Here is a 17,514-nt window from a genome sequence, read left to right on the forward strand (position 1 = left end):
TTTCCCCAAACGGTATGCCTTCGGCCCTCTTGTTTTCTGAACTTATTTTTGTTGTCATTAGGACTCTGTTCATGTTACCACTGCTAACTAAAGTGTTTGTGCCCACTCCCTTACAGATGGTAAGTTTAGCCTACACCTGATTGGCACATTCAGTTCACTTGTAGGTCCCTAGTAAAGTGATACTGCATGTAACCAAGGCCTGTAAATTGAATGCTGCTATTGGGCTTGCAGCACTCACTGTGCTGCCCACTAAAGTACCACTTTAAAAATGTTTTGCCAGGCCTAAATCTTTCTTTTTAACAGATATAGGTCACCCCTAGGGCTGGCACTAAAGGCCCTTAGGGCAGGGCACCTTGCATTTAAAAAGTAGGGCATGTGGATTTGAGTTCTATGTGTTCTGCTAGTGAAAAACTCCTGAACTGTTTTTCACTACTGTAAGGCCTATCACTCCCATTGGATAACATTGGGTTTCCTCATTGCATTTAGTAAGTGCTAACATTTGATTTGGAGCAGGTAGACAGATCATGTTTGGACTCAAATTAACTGCAATTTAAAATTCTCTCTAATGGTAAAGTCACATTTTTAAGTCACAGTTCTGGAAATGCCGCTTTTAGAAAGTTTGCATTTTCCTGCCCTACCCATGTAGTGCCTGCTGCCCCTGTCCTGGGCCATATGACTGTCTCTGCTGTTGCGGTTTATGTATTCCTTCCAGACATTGAGATAAAGGGGACTGGATGTAGGTAGGATGGATGGTTCTTCAAGTTTGGCTGAGGGTGGAGCTGTTCCCTGCCCGGCTTACACTTCATAGGGCTTGCCTCCAGCATACAGAAAGAAAACTGATAACAGCCTTTTTGTCACCTCAGGCTTCTTGGAGCCCTGGCAGAGGAAGGAAAGAGGTTTCCAAACCAGATGGGGTAGCTCAGGATGCCCCCCAACCCGATTCAAAGGATGGCACCAACTATACATTTTGGACCCTCAGGATACTACTGCAGTACTCTCCTGGACCTGTGGACATTTCAGAAGGACTGCCTTGTTCCAGGGAGGTCTGCCCTGGTGCTTGAGTCCTTCCTTGTTCCACAGGGAACTTCCCTGCTCTCCCGAGGACTACTCTACTGCTTGAGAACTGCCCTGTTTTCTGAGAAGGATGACTGTACCTACTTCCTTCAACCCAGGCTACTTGAGTGACTGCAAGGGTCAGCTGACTGACCTCCTGTTTGAGCTACAGGGACACAATAAGCTCCATAGGCCTGTTTGCAACCTCCCAGCTGACCTTCTGCAATTGTCCTGCAACTTGACAGCCCTGAGCTCTGCTGGCCTCTCCTGCAGCAAGTTCCTGATCCCCAAAACGTGCCTCCCTAGGTCTTGGACCCTTGGTAGGCATCAGTGGAGCTCCTCCTGTAAGGAAAGGTGAAATTCTGAAGCTTTGGGCTTCTTGTGACCACAAATGAGCCTGTTTGTGGCAAGACTGCCACCCGGACAACCAGCAGTGTGAAACTCTAGTAAAATTGACTCCTTGCGCTACAGCGACCACCAGCACAGACTGCCAATGAGAGATCTGCATTTCATGCTTCCACTGTAACTACCAAAGCAAAGTTCCTACAACGATTGCCTGCAATGCCTGACTGGATCTTCATGTTACAATGACGAGCATTCTTTGTGCCAGGGTTCTGACTATCCCCCATGCTCTCCCTGAAGCCGCCTCCTCTACAAACAGAACCCTTAATACTGGACATCGAGATGGTAACTTTGTCAGCAGACCCACCCTACTCATTGTATCTGGCCCATACTCTCTTACAATCTGCCTGAACCTGTGACTTTCCTCTGGTCTAGCATGACTTTGAGTGATGCTTTGTGCTTTTAGGCGCTGTATATACCTAAAACTTTGAAATGTAATATCTCCAGTTCTAATGATTGGATTTTTGTTGTTCTGATATAATTTTATTTATTACATTTAACTCTTAATTTTGTAAATTGGTTTGGAATATTTTGTGTGTTGTGTTTTCATTTTATTTCTGTTTGTGTGCTGCAAACACACTGTACACATTGCCTCTATGTTAAGCCTGACTGCTTTTGTGCAAAGCTAGCACAGTTTAAGTTAGTGACTTATGTGGTTCACTCTAATAAGGTTTGTAGTTGTTGCTCAAGTAGGGTTTTCACCTCCCTCAACCAATACCCCAATTTCTTACAACACACCACTAGGATGGAACTGATATCTGTTTCTTTGACAGGTGATATACATAGAACCATGCGTTATGCCTAAGAAACAATGGAAAAGTTGTATATTGTGCAGTTACTTTACCTTCATCCATTGTTCGCTTCCTCTCATGAACCCAACATATTAAAAGCTACAGTACTCTGACCATACTGGTTTGTTAGAGGCACAAATGAATGACTTTGATTCTCATTACAGCCTTATCCCACATAAAGAAAGTCCCTTAAGACACATTCTAAGCAAAAAAGATTTTGAACCAGTGTTGACTAATCAGTTGTATGACAGTAACTGCTGCCCACTTCAGGGGATTAGGTCCAAATTGTTTCACCAAGTTTGCAGTTGACCTATACATTTTCATATGCTTCACCTCAACATATAATATGTAAGTCATGTGCAGTATTATTCGTCTCCTGCTTAAAAGTCAAATGCATTACTCTGAATTCCTTTCTTGGAAAGTTGTTTCCTTCACCAGAACAGAAAGAGTTACTTTCATTGTCCCAACAGTAATGAAGATTGTTCCAGGGAAAATGTTTCAGGCAACAACCTGACTTGGCATATACAACCTTTTGGGCCCCTGCTCTTAAATTCAGGTATGGATTATATAAGGCTGAGGATGAGCCTGATGCAGTAGATTTTCGGGAGAATATGAAGTTAGAAACTAAGGCCCTCATTAAGACTTCGCGGTGTTGTAAGAAGACCGCCGAAGCCGCGGGCGCCACAATATGCCAGTGCTGGCGGTATTGTTGGCTCCCTATTTTGACATTTCCACTGGGCTAGTGGACGGAAACAGCGTTTCCGTCTGCTGGCCCAGTGGAAAAGTCTCATCAACATTGCAGCCGGCTCATAATATAGCCAGCGTCAATGTTGATGTGCAGCGGGTGCAACAGCACCTGTCGCGCATTTCACTGCCCGAAATTCAGGCAGTGAAATGCACGATGGGGCTGTGCCTGGGGGCCCCTGCATTGCCCATGCACTTGGGCAGTGCAAGGGCCCCCAGGGGCACCCCGAGTCCTCCTTACTGCCAGCCTTTCCATGGCGGTGTTTACCGCCATGGACAGGCTGGCGGTTGGGGACTCAATCCCCAGGGCAGCGCTTCTTGCAGTACTGCCCAGGGGATTATGACTGCCTGGCGGAAGCCTGGCGATAAAGTAGAGGGGCTGGCGGTATGGCCGTGGCTAATGCGTCACGGTCATAATACACTGTCAGAACACCGCCAGCCTGTTGGAGGTGTTACCGCCAGTGTTCCGCCGGCTGCCAGGGTCTTAATGAGGCCCTAAATCTGTTGATTTCAGACAGTCATTTCCATTCTGTGACAGATGGATCCCTCTTATTATCTTGCAGTCTGTTTTCTCAGGTAATTTCAGTAGTTCGTCAGATTGCCAAGTTTGTCTAGTTATGGATGGGGATCTCACCTTGGTGACCTTTTCATCTGTTACTTGTAGTAAGCTAAGAGGCTCAGTTCCTTGATGACATATAACTGCTCTGAACAGTTTCCCTCGATTTTCAAACTTGTTCTCATGTCCCTTTTCAAAGGACCCAACTTCTAGGTATAAAAAAACAAAAAAAACAATGGGATCTTATCATTCATTCAAAAGTAATCACCTTAAGCAACAGTCTTCATGTGAGCACCATACTATCAATGGAGGCCCTTATCATTTATGTAAATGGTCAAAGGCAGTCTTGGATGTACAAAAAATGCAAGGCGAACCCTCACCCACCTACCTCACCAACCAAAACAAATCCCTTCATGCCTCCTTATTGTCCTCAAAATAACAACAGCCTTCAACATGATAAAACACTTCATTGTCCTTCAATAGTCACCCAGAACATTAGATTTATTGTCTGATTCTTCTGCTGGTTCTTGTAATACCTTGATAACTGGTGTTATATAATTTCCCATCTCTCTTTCTAACTCCACCTTTCTACAGTAAGAAGTATCTTAAGTTTCATGTCCTTCGCATACACTCTGTAATCTTTACATGTAATGTCTCACCTTCATCCGAAACCAATTTAACACATCATAATATTTCTATGTTGATGATACGTCAAAAATACCCTCCTTCTAAAGATGTAGAGTGTGTGACAGAAGTCCTTAATTATATTCAAACATGGATGACACACCACCACCCTAAACTAAAAGCCACTTAAAATGGAGTTCCTAAGGATAGGTCCTCTAACTGTAGAAACTCTTTCCAATCTTGGCTCAATAGAGACACATTCCTAAACTGCACCTCCCTCATTGTAAAGTGTGACAAATTTCTTGGCTGCATATGAGACAAGAACTTCAGTCTTCCTGCAGACATTAACTTAGTGGCCAAAGAGTTGTGTTTTCACTTCAGACACTGCAAGTAATTTAACGTTTTCAACTTAGACATAGATTTTAAATTGGCAGTTCAATTCCTTGAGCTCACGAGGTTGGACTGCAATAAACGACTACTCTAGGATTGATTAAATCTTGCCAAATCTTATTCCACTGAAGAGGCAAGACATATCTTGAAACTAGAATGCATAACACACACAAGACACTCTACCCTTTTACCCCAAAACTACCCCAAGATGGACTCTGTGGCCAACACCTTCTTTGACATATTTCTGCTTGAAATACCTACTTAAAGAGGCAAAACGCTTAAGTAATCCTTCTGTTCCGGTGCTCCCCAAAGTTATGAATTTTATCACCCTGGCTGTTAGGACAGTCTCATCTTATGAATTGTTCAAAATGGAGCTGAAAGGCCTCCTATTGGGATAATCTTAGACTCTTGTTTCCCTACATTTACATTGTTGTTGTAAGACAGAAATGACATTTTCTAGGCATGCAGCCAACCGTTTCTCAGCAGTAAATATCATACTACAACTTAATAAAAGAAAATCAATTGTGCAATTCTAAATCTTATCATAGTGCATAAATGAAATTTTATTTTATAATAAGGATTTTATGGCAGGACCCGAATGCGAAGATTACGCCTTCTTTCTTCATTTATTATAACAGCAGCTGCATTCACAAAACTGAACGAAGAGAACAACATAACCATGTTAACAATAAAACATAATTTCCCATATTCCCCAGGGTAGGGAAGTCACAACAACAGTCCATGACAATTAGCCACTATCCTGCCAAATGGCACTCGTCGCTTCCCTCCACAAGCCCTCTTTCTTCGCTGCTCGCAGCCGCCATAAATGGGTATTGGGACTCACGGTCCCGCCTTACATGTTTGGTGTGTGTTGATTGCGTGGTTTGCTACAAATGTGGTCGAGGCTTGTGCCTTGTTGGCTCGAGCAGTCCCAGGAATGTTTTCCCCTCCTTTTGTGACTGCTCTATTACTTTCACTCTTCAGCTGATGAGACTGGGGCCAGGTGCACAGCTGCCCTCCTGCTGTTAGAGGGCACGCACCCCTCTTGCGTCTCCAGAGAGACACTCAATCTTCCACTGACACAGAGCGCGCATCAATTTCAGTTGTCAGAGTGCCTGTCGCAGCAGTGGTCAGTGCCCCTCCAGCCTGAAACAGTGAACATTCTGCAGGGTAGGCGATTACAGGATTTCAGAGTCCTGTGTTTGGCAGACAGTGTCCAGGCTGCCAATACAGTTCTGTTATGCCTGTGTGTAGAATTGAGGGTGAGTTGGTCTGCCGGCTCTGTGGAGCCTTCCTGCATTAAGAGAGCTTCGGATTCCTCCAGGCCTTAACGGCCAATAGCCTACCTGCCACTTCTGAGGCCTGTTTAGTCCGTGCTTGTAGGGTCATACCCTCGATGGTACGCCCCACCGGGGCTTACACAGGTTTTTTTTCTCCACATAGCTGGTGACCCCCAGACACCTCATCCCCCCACTTTCATGTTCCCTCTTACCTGGTGGGTGGCTACCATACTCAGTTACGTTTTAAGCGTCTGGTACCATCCTCGCAGACCTCTTGGAGAATTACTGGGATTATTATGAAGAGGAGGAGAATGTCCAGTATTTCCGCATTACCAAGGATTTCTGTGACGCAGTAGACTCCTATATAATAAAAGCGGTCTTGTATGCAATGGCCCCTCTGGAGAAGAAACTCATGGTCTTGGTGTAGCAGTGCCTACAACCCCTCGTGCCTTTAGGCCAAAAACCCCCAGGGTCAGCCTCTGAGTCGAGAAATATTTCAATTAAGCCTGCCTACATTCTGTCAGGCATGAGTCAGCAATCTACAGAACAACCAGTACAAAATGTATCAAGGTAATAGACAGTCACAGTAGTTAAAAATTCAGATATGCACACAGGGAAGATCCCTAAGTGAAATGAGCAACTCAAGGGTCTGTCTTTTACATTGTCAAAATATTTCTTGATTTTGATTGACTTCATGCAGAATTTCCTGCTTCATTATATTTATATAACAGATGAGTTTCACATGAAAAGTTGTTTTATGTTACAGGATTTATACCCATGTTCATGTGAAAATTTGGGTTGCTCTTGTTTTCAAGTAGACTTGTGAAAGTTAGCATTTTTCTGCCAAACGTTTCTGAGAATTTCCATCTACCTGGGCTTCTGATGGCTCTCCCATTGTGAAACTCGTATTGGAGTCAGACAGGGCAGAATGGGACCTGGTTGTAAAGGGAGCAGATCTTCCTGACTGGATTTCTGGGGAGGAGTTAGATCCTGCCCCGGTTGCACTTCATAGGGTCTTTCCCCAGCACACACTAAGAGACCTGACACCAGCTTTTTGTGTCACTAGCCAGGCTGGAGCTGTATCTAGGAAAGGGAGAATCAGCTCCCACCCACAAGCTGGACTGTGCATAAAAGTGTCTCTTTAGAACATGAGGGAGAGGAAAACTGTTGACCTGTACTGTAACAGCAACATGGACAGCTGGAAGGACAAGCCCCATGGTGCCCTAATGGACTGAGGACTCTGTCAACAGCTGACTCCGGAACTAGTGGGTTTCTCCAAGGACCACTGATGCTGGCCCTCTTCACCTATTGAGGACCAGTTTGGGAAAGACCTGAACTTCTGTGACCAGGCAGGAGATGGACCCAAGGAGCGAGGCAAAAGAGAAAGCTGACACAGGGAGCCAGTGAAATCAGCACTCCGCAAAGTACACCTTCTGGAGACCTGCTGAAAATGCTCCCGGTTGCTAGAGCTCGCCAGCTGGAGTAAAATGAGCCCAAGATTGTGGATATTAGCCCATTAGGTCAGAGGCATGCACATTTAAATATCTGACCTTCGATCACCTCTGAAGAAAACTGAGCAAGTGGTTTCCTAATTAACCCAAGGTGGTCCAGTGCACGGGGATTGGTGCAAGTTTTAGTAATAATTCATGACCCTGGAGCGGCTTGCATGGAGCCCTTCCCCAGAGTCCTGCAAGGCCCAAGGACCAGGCCTGGCTTATGAAAAAATAGGGGCTTGGAATCCCATCCTCTGGCCCCCACTGTAGGAATGGGGAGCGCTGTTGTGCCCCCCCATCAACTCCCCACAATGAAAGACATGACTCAGGACCTCATCCTCAGGCCCTTGATGAGAAAAGAAAAAGGGGAGAGCCATTTTTCCCTTCTGCTCTACTTACCACAATGGCGGTGGTCTCTCCCCTTATTCCCCTCAACTGTGTCTGGGGGAAGCAGGCTGGCCACTGCAAAAGCAGCCCCTGGCCCACGTGGAGTAGGCAGGGAGAAGACAAGTGGTGGCTGCCATGCTGGGAAGACAACAGAGCCTGTGGAGCTGGCTAGGCAGAGTGGGATTGGGCTCCATGCACTGCGCCAACAAAAATATCCATCGGGGTGTCCTGGGTGGGACCCGGCACCCCCAGAAAAACAGAGAAACTATAACAAATGTGGGCCTTAATATTTATTTGCCTAAGGTTTTATCTGCTTGTGGTGTCCCGAGTGTGTTAAGACAGCACAGCTGCCACTCACGTTACATTGGTTTTGCAGATAGGCTGTTAAGGCTGCAGAGCTAACACATGCCTTGTGGGTAGAGTTTAAATACAGTAGAGCTCTCCCTGAGGTCACTTCAGTCTTGCATTATGGTGTAAAGACAGCAGAGCTATTTTTTTAGGTTCAACTTGGAGAGTGGACGCTCAGATCATACATATCTTGCTGTCAGGGTACAAAGACAGCAGAGCTATTACTCAACTCACACCTGTCTTACATGAAAAGTGCTAAGAGAAATGCTAGTTCTTTACATGAAAAGCCTACTATGCAATTAATCATCACAATTATACTTTCAGTTAAGTTGGGTAGTCTGGAGTGCAGTTTTAATTTCTTATTAATTACTACACTTCGGAGGACATTATATATTTAGTTGTATGGCAAACTTGCTTCATAATAGTGAGAACTCTTTTGCTTGACAATGTGCTTGCTTTTAAGAGGTGAGACACTGCTTATAGCTGCATGGCATAAGTTGTCCTTGTAGTTGTGAACTAATGGTTGTACAAGGTATGGCTGTTTCTTGTTTGCATGACATTAATTCTTGGGTTCACATGAAAGATGACGATCGCTGATCTTTCAATTCATATTTTAGGAAGTTAATTGCCACTAGTGCTGTCAGTTCTGGGTGGCTCGAAGCTGCGTGCAAGATAGTGGACAGCATGGATTGGATCAGATCGGATCGGAGGAGTGGGGGGGGGGTTCACGGGTAGAGACGAGGTGAGGAGTGGGGTGTGCTTGGTTGCACCGATTCCCTCCCAGTACTTTTAGCCTTCTTCCAGTCTTCTGGCTCTGCTGTGCCCGGCCCGTTCTCTGGCTCCTGGTCCCAGGTACCTGGTCCCCTTGACTCAATTCGTCTTGGTCGGTGGCACGGAGGATGGCTGCCATGTGCCCCTGTCCCCGCAGGGCGGAGTTTGGTCTGCGGTGGTTATGCTTCCTTCTGCCATCGACCCCACTGCACCCTCCGCAGCCACAGCTTTCTCTTATTCCGGGAGTCTGGGTGTCATCAGGGTCTTCAGGGCCTGAATCAAAGATATAGGACCCAGGTCCCAACATCTGAGTACTTCACCGCACAGCCTAATCCAGCAGCGAGGGTGTAGTGAGGGAGTGATTCAAAGGCTTTAGGCCGCAGGCACCCTCTGCATGCAAGTGGCCGGTGATAGACCGGTGCGGTTTGTGCTTAAGGGAAGTCTGCCAAGCTCCCCCTCACCTCGCCTCACCTCTCCATCTTTGTATAGGCATCATCACAAGGTCACCAACCCTAGCCTAGCCTGGTTGTTCTCAACCGTCAGTTATCAACTACCAACTGTTTATAGTTGGTAAAGAGCTGAGGAGGAGCAAGGATGCCACTAATTCTGGGAAAGAGAAAGGCGGCAAAAAGGCAGAGACAAAGTTCCCCGGGTCTTGTGGGACCATCGGGCCCAATGGTCCAGCCAAGTGCCTTCATCATCAGTTGAATGGCGGCTGAGAAAGCAGAAAAAGCAGTTAACAACTCAAGCAAACTCACGTCAAGCAATTTAACTGGGCAACACAAGAAAGAGGTGTAAAAAATTACTGACTTTTTGTTATCCAAGCCGGCGGATAAGCCCAGCTAAGCTTTTATCACCTCTCAGACAGACCCACTGCACCCGAACTATACTGAAGCGGCTGTCGTAGTAGTAGAGAGGTCTCCCCCCCCCCTATCAGAGTAAACCTCCTCAGCAGCACTCCAAGCGACATAAGCGCCTCAAAAACAAAAAAATGGCGGAAGTACACACTAGTAACCAAATGGACTCTTTATTCTCCCTGAACCTCATCAATTGGAACAAGTGGAGCCAGAACTCCCCATTACTATCCCCACAAGTACCACTACCTTTAAAACCATTGCAACTATCAGAAATCCCACAGGGGGGGGTCAATTATTGCATAATGAAGCACAAGCCACCATTAATTGAGCTGTCTAACTCCCATGTCACAGTACATTTAGCTGAGATGGTGGCCATTTTGTCAGACTTGAACATCACGCAAGGTGGAGTTGAGCGTCCAGCAAGCCCAATTGCCACCCCGAATCAGCGTACAAGTAGCTGTAGTGTCTCACTGGTGAAGATAATGGCTCATCCCTCCTCCAACCACCGGTTCCCCAGTGTTTCAGTTAAGCAGGAACAGGATCAGGCAACTGGCACAGTGCGGGGTCGGCCAGTGGAGGCCAGTGTTCCAGTGGCTTCCTTGTTAGATTCCCCACCCAAAAAGGACCAGCCGGCGTCCGAGGAGGCTGGGTCCTCCTGGCAAGTGCTCCTCACAACCATGGATATCATGTCCGAGGTGATCTATTATCAAGCAGACAAGCGGGAAACCCAGGTGGACTTACTCAACATCTTGGCAGTACACATCGTGAGCATTGACAAGAAACTTCAAGAATTGAATGACCTCATAAAGAGGGCCCAGACTCATGCCTACACCCAGCAAGTGCATTGTCAATGTGTCCCTTCAGGAGGCAACTCTCCTAAAACCATTTAACTTCTAAATGAAATCTTGATGGAACTCTGGGCTCAAGCCCCAAGATCTCAGGATGGGCTCTGTAGGAGGGCAGGGCTCACGCACAAGAATTTCCAAGACAAGACTGTTGCTGACAGTGAAATCAGAAATTAGCAACTAGCCCCCCACAGCAGGAGGTAATCCATAGCCCCACCGGGGAAAACAAACCTTCCAATATTCAGCTAACAAGTCAGCAAATAAGACCCACTGATGAAAGGACCATAGGTGAAGCATTAACAGCTACAGGAGTAATTGAGGTCTCTCTCACCAAAAGTGACAAACGACAAAGGAAAGCAAGGAAGAAGGTTAAGGTGGCCCAACAAAACAGCATTTGGAAGTCATTTATAAAGTCCATTGGTTCGCAGGCCAATGGCCCTGTGGGGAAAGATGAGGGAGTCTGGGAGGATTGCAAGACATTCTCCCCACGGCAGGCAATTATGCAAAAGGATAATCCGGAAAACCCTACACAAACCGACAGGGCATGCAGTAGCCTATCATCTCACCAAAACCTGCCACCCAAGGCTTCTTTGACATCTAAGTCATCGTACTGTGGTGAGGACTGAATTCCAACTCAGGGGGAGTCTATCAATCCCAACCCTTTGGAAGTAAACCCAAATACCAGCCAAAACACTGGGCCAGGGTGCCTTAGTGACAATACTGGGCGGCCTGCTCTTGATCTCAGAGTGTTCAACCAACCTCCTGCAGTATCCAAGAATCATCAAGGCCCACAACATATTGTACCAGCCAACACCATGCCGATCTTTGACATTGTGCAACACACAAAGAATGACACGAACCTGAAATTTCCGATATCAAAAAGCCCGCCTGGAGCCTACACTTTTCTACATTACAAGGCTCTGACTAATCACAAACTCCTTTTCATCCCCCGGTACAATTCAATAGGAGCCTTCGACATCTTAAATAGCGGATCAATTATAAAGCTCATAAATGAAATTTGGCCCCTAGCCCATATCACCACGGCCGAGCTGCAGTCAGTGGAGTTTGTCCTGCATCCGTATAAAGAGGCAACTCTTACATCACAGGTCTCTCCAGACATTATAGCTCAAATTCTGTCTCACCAAGACACCTTTTGTTCTTGGGGCATCACATTATTAAAACAAGAACCTTGCCAATATCCTTGCCCCTTGCTCCCGGGACCTGTGACGAAAGCATCTGTCCTGAAAGGAGCAGTTGGAGTGGAGGAGTCCTGAAGCAGACATGGAAATTTAACCATAGTAAGAAACTTAAGCTTGCTTGATCATGGGTGTACCTACAAAGTATTCATCGGCATGCCTACAACTGGGAACCAGGTAGAGCGTCAGCCCACTAAGGCCCCCTACAGCAATTGGTCCTGATGCAAGAGTTTGGGAAAATGCCACTGAGGATCATTTAAACATATGCACTTGGAACTGCCATGGTCTGAAGCAATTGGTCGCTGATGAAGCGGCGCTAAAGTTCTTACAGACATTTGATATAATCATGCTCCAGGAAACATTGTGTACAGGGCCCATTCAAATCTCTGGCTACGTTGGCTGGCAAGTTCCAGCAGTTAAGCTCCAAAATTTGGGGCACCCCAAAGGTGGTCTCACTACACTATGCTCAACCAAGATTAGTTGGGCCATTAAACAAATCAATCTTGGAATCGACTGGCTGCTGCCAATTAAGTTGGAACCTCAAAAGCCATCCAGGGCTAGGAACTCACTACTGTTAACCAATGTTTACATTCATCCGAAAAAGGAATTAAACAGTGAAAATATGGAAACCTTGTTCAACATCCTCCAAATATTGATGAGGCAGTATAAGGAGGCCACTCACATCGTGTCCGGTGACTTTAATGTGTATCTGAGCAAAAGCCACCCAAGACAGGAGAAAAACCCTATGGCCCATACCTAAAAAACTGGCTGACAAAATTGGATTCAGTTGCTTGAATGTGCACTCTGGGGTAGACCTTTCTCCTCCGGTAACCTTCTCAAGTGGTGCTAAGAAATCAACAATGGACTTTTGTGGAAAATGGATTTCTTAACTTTGCGTGAGGGCTCCATTTTGTCTAACATTTCAGCTCCATTTGTTCTGTGCTACAAGCAAAATTGTATGCCTTCATCAGCCCTGTTTAATTTCATTTCTTGCAAATGTGCTGGTTTCTTAGAGTTGCTTTCGAAACTTTGCAGATGGGTTAAACCGCCCTACGTTCTAGAAATGTTATCTCTGTGTTTGAACATCCTGTTCTTCTGGTTCAAAGGTGTTCCAGGAAATGTTTGCTTGAACGTGTTTGGAAATTATGACGCACGCTTTTTGTGGTAAAGTTTTTTGTTGTTGCAATAAACGACATCAAAGTTGCTTTGGCCAGACTGTGTCCTTTTTGACACTCTTTGGAGGTGACCCACTGCAGTGAATAAAATGCTGTCTTGAAGCATAATCCGAATCCTTGTATTCTATCTTGTAGAAAATCAACCTCTTTATTTTTTTTTCACACTTTACACACTTTACGCTTTATGCATGATAAATGACGCAGCTTTGTCGCTCGTTGCTACCTATAATATACTTGCATGTCCGGAGAGCGACCACTTTACGCAAGCCATACAGCTAAGATGGGTATGTAAGCGACTACCATCTGCAAACATCATCATTGCTGCTCTGAGGACCAACAACATAAAGAAGTTAAAATGGCAAGGGCATGGCATTGAGAAAGGGATGGAGTCAGTACATTGCAGCGCAGGGTTACTTGAAGAGCTTAAAAGGGAATTTTAGTATCGGCAAGGATTTGCTTTGTGTCCAGGAGTCCGGGTGAAGGCTTGGAAGCACTTATGCGACTCATTACTACATAAATTTCCTTATAAAGCATCCATTTTAAGCTCTACAGTTGTTGAAAAGGAAAAGCTAAAAGCTGGCATCAATAAGCAGCCAGGGTACAGCAGAACCCTGCGCAACTTAAAAAATAAAGTTTCACGTGAATTTAAAAAGGTGGCAAAGGAGTCAAGCAAGAATAAGATACCCGATAACTCAGCGCTTCTGAAATTGAGATTACAATAAAAGAAAGCCTGCTTGAAAGAAAAAAGACTGCACTATGAAGATCTGTGGGTTAAGCTCTTGTTGTCTAACAAAACGACGAACAACAGTAAGTTCTGGCAATTGGTAAACAACCTGGTACATGGGAATCAACGGCATTCCAACGCAGGCCGTTTCTTGGGAATCCCACGTCTTAGCATTATACTCGACCCCAGTACAAATGGAGGTAGCAGCGGACTTTCTGTCTTCAACTTGGAGCACTTTAAGGGTGCCTAACTTCGGCTTCAGAACCAAGACAAGATGGACCCTGACCTAGTCAACGCTAATTGGCATTACAACCATGCTAAAAACGACTGGAGCTGCAGGACAGAATGGAATTCCCATCGCCATATTCAAAGGTGATGCAACACCCTTGGGCCTACTATCTGGTGCTCCTCTTCAACGACCTTGAGGTACCAAGACGCTTCCAGACGCCTGGAAAGGCAGCATATTCCACCCTATCTATAAGACGGGCACCCCAGCTTCTCCAACAAACTATAAGCTACTAGCCTTGACTGACGTGGAAGCCAAGGTTTATGCATCGTGTCTGGTGTCACAACTATTGGTTTGGAACCAACAGAGCCAAATCTTACCACAAATCCAGACCGGCTTTAGAGTCTGCATGGGCACCTCAACCAACCTGACTGCCTTGGCCTTGTTAGCCTTCAAGTCCAGGTACAAGAAAAGTAGGTTATTTGTCTGTTTCATTGAGCTCAAGTCGGCATTTGATCGGGTTCTGAGAGACCATCTATGGGGAAAATTGAAAAGCTGGGGTCTACCCAGCTGCCTTTTGACCGCAATGATGGACTTATACACAGGCACCTGGGCGCAAGTTGAGATCAAAGCAGGCAGCGATGTTACCAGCAGAGTTCAAACGTTAAACGGTTTAAAGCAAGGATGTGTCTTAGCCCCTATGCTCATCAATTTATATCTAGCCGATCTTGCCAAGGCTCTCTCCCCAATATCAAACCATCTGCCGGTTCTGGCCCAGAAAACATTTGCATGGTAATAGTATGCAGACAACATTCTGCTTCTTAGTCAAACTCCAATTGGTCTGCAGCGTAGCACTGATGCATTTACGGATTACATTACCAAACAAGGTTTAGAACTGAATCTGAAAAAGACCAAAGTAGTCAGACTGGTGGACTCAAAACGTAAATCTAACACATGGTTCATCGATGGAACCCAGGTGGAGGTCGTTGCCACTTACAAATATTTAGGCTTTATATAATAGATAAAAACCTGTCCTTCAAACCTCAGCCTGTGGATGTTCAAGCAAAGGCACAAGCCCTGAGCTATGGATTCAAGATTCAAGCCCATCATACAACCACCTGCTCTCCGTTATTACAGCACGGTTAATGCCAACAGTCACTTATGGGGCTGAGACAATGCTGGGCAAAGAAACAGCAGTTTTCAATCAAATTCAAACAAAGGCCTATAAAGTTGGTTTTAATTAACTATGCTAATCTTCATTAACCAGAATTAATATTTTGTTTGAGAATGATTCTTCTATAGCTCTCTCTGTTGAACAAACGAAATATTTAACAATCGACAAATTGGTAAGTAGGCCAGGATTGTTCAGACAGTAACATTTTGAATGTAGGCTGCTGCTGGCGGGAGATGCATAGTCAGTGCAGATGGATACCTCTCAAAAGTAGGATGGACAGCACTAGAATTGCTTTACTGTATATTTAATTATAATCTCACATCATACAATGGTAATGCATCTCCATTTTTAAGAATCTGAAGTTCAGGTTAGACATAACAGCCAAAGTGAAAGTAACTGCAAGTGCCAATTTCAGTCTAAAGACATACAAGATAAATGTTTGTGTTGGTTTATTGTTCTGAAGGTTGCTAATAGCCCTCAGCCCTGTTACTAAATCATTACACAAAGCTTAACTATAGACAGACTTCCACACATATTGGAATGGTTGAATGAACTAACATCATGTACACGTGAACTTTATAATAATTTCCCAAACCTACTTGGCTTCTGTTCCTTTACTCCTTGACCTTTTGGCTGCATTTGGCACTGTCGATCATAATACGATCCATAATACATACATACATACACACACACACACACACACACACACACACACACACACACTCACCCCCCCTCCCCCCTTGGGCTTCCTGAAGGATCCTTCTCTGTTTCGTCATGCTGTTCAATCTCTGTTCCTAACACTTTGTCTGATGGTTTTCTTCAAATCTTCTCCTGTCTGCTTCTTTTTTCCTAAACACCACGTCCGTTGGAGACATCTTCTCTTCTTCCGGCTCCTCCTATACCATCCCTTGGAGACATCCTCTCTTCTTCCAGCTTCTCCTATAACATCCCTTGGAGACATCCTTTCTTCCTTCGGCTTCTCATAGCCTCTTTATTCCTATGACACAAAATATTTTTCTCATTTTTTAGTTCTGCCCTGTAATCCATATTCTTAACTGCATCACAGCTGTTTGCCTCTGCAAGGTTACCTGTTCTCTTATGCCTAGCGATTTTAAGGCCAAAATCCAAACTTGAACAGTTTCTCATTCTATTTCCCACATTCATCCTCACCCTACATTTTCAACTAGAAACTTTTGACTCCTGCTCCTCTGAATAAGAGCTACATCCATGGCTACACCTTTCAGATAGATACCAAGTACACCTCATTCGCAAAGTATGTTCCGAAAAACCCTTCCTCAAAGTTATAGCTGTACACTGTGTTCTTACAGAGCAATTCACATTATTACAATACTGTAGTAGGTAGCCTTCCACCTTTCTTCTTTTATAAAAATGATACTCAGTCCACAGAATACACGTTCTGCTACTTTACAGCGTTCTGACAAGATATATGGTGTCTATTGTGTTTAGAGATAGAAGGCTGTAATGTTGGAGTGACCGTTGGAGCAGATACATGTAGTTGTTGAAGAGTCAGTGCTTAGAGTGTGTAATGAGATCAGTTATTTTACCTGTGTAGGAACTAGAGCACACACATTTACTTTGCCAGAAGCTAGATGGCCGTGTGTGGTAATGGAAGGAAACAGAGTCAGGAAGATGTTTGAGTTGCCCACTTTCAAAACTCAAAACAACAAAAAGGCTGAATAATTAAAGCCTAAATATGCCACAAATAGAAACCTTGTTTGCAAAGTCTTAAACATTTTCGGTTTAATGCTATTGAAAGTGGTCTATACATGGAGGAAACAGGCAGAAGATTGTAATTGTATTTTTATAGCACGTACTACTGACCAGGCGTCAAAGCACTTTTTGGCAAATACCACGCTACTCCGGAACCCAAAAAGATTAGTGGTGGATTAGTATAGGGAAATATGAGTTAATTTGAGCTGTGGACATATGAGTCTGTTAGTTGGATAGAATAGGATAATGGAGGGATAGAAGAGGGAAGAGTTTAGATGTTATTTGGGAGATCATAGCAGTAATATGAGGTTTGGGATGAGTAAAAAATAGAAATGGAGGAGAGAAGGGTCTGTAGAAAGGGATTAGAGAGATCATTATAGTAAAATTAGGTTTGTGATGAGTTAAAGGAGGGATACATGAGGGAAGGATTTAGAAAGGGTTGTTTGGGAGATCATAGTAGTAAACTGAGGTCTGGGGTGAGCCAGAAGGGATAGAGGGAAGAGTCTAGGAAGGGTTATTTCTAGATCATAGTGGTACAGTGAGTTTTGGATTGAGTCAGAGAGTGGAAGAAGAGGATATATTAACAGAGGTATCAGGTGAGACAGAGTAGTGCATTGGAGAGAGTGAATTTTTTTCTCTCTTTTACAGTAGGAATAAAGTAATAAATATATAGATACACGATTATATCGAAAGGGTATATATTTATAAGGAAGATGATGTATTGATATTTACAGTTGCATTGTATAA

At 44.7% G+C, this 17,514-nt stretch overlaps 1 protein-coding gene across 3 annotated transcripts in view; it reads left to right on the forward strand.

Annotated features, from left to right (window-relative positions):
- The window catches only part of STK33 (serine/threonine kinase 33), a 788,409-nt gene that overhangs the window by 44,601 nt on the left and 726,294 nt on the right, over positions 1-17,514 (forward strand). The window lies entirely within an intron of this gene.

This window comes from Pleurodeles waltl, chromosome 3_1 (assembly GCF_031143425.1).
Source record: "Pleurodeles waltl isolate 20211129_DDA chromosome 3_1, aPleWal1.hap1.20221129, whole genome shotgun sequence".
Taxonomy (NCBI): domain Eukaryota; kingdom Metazoa; phylum Chordata; class Amphibia; order Caudata; family Salamandridae; genus Pleurodeles; species Pleurodeles waltl.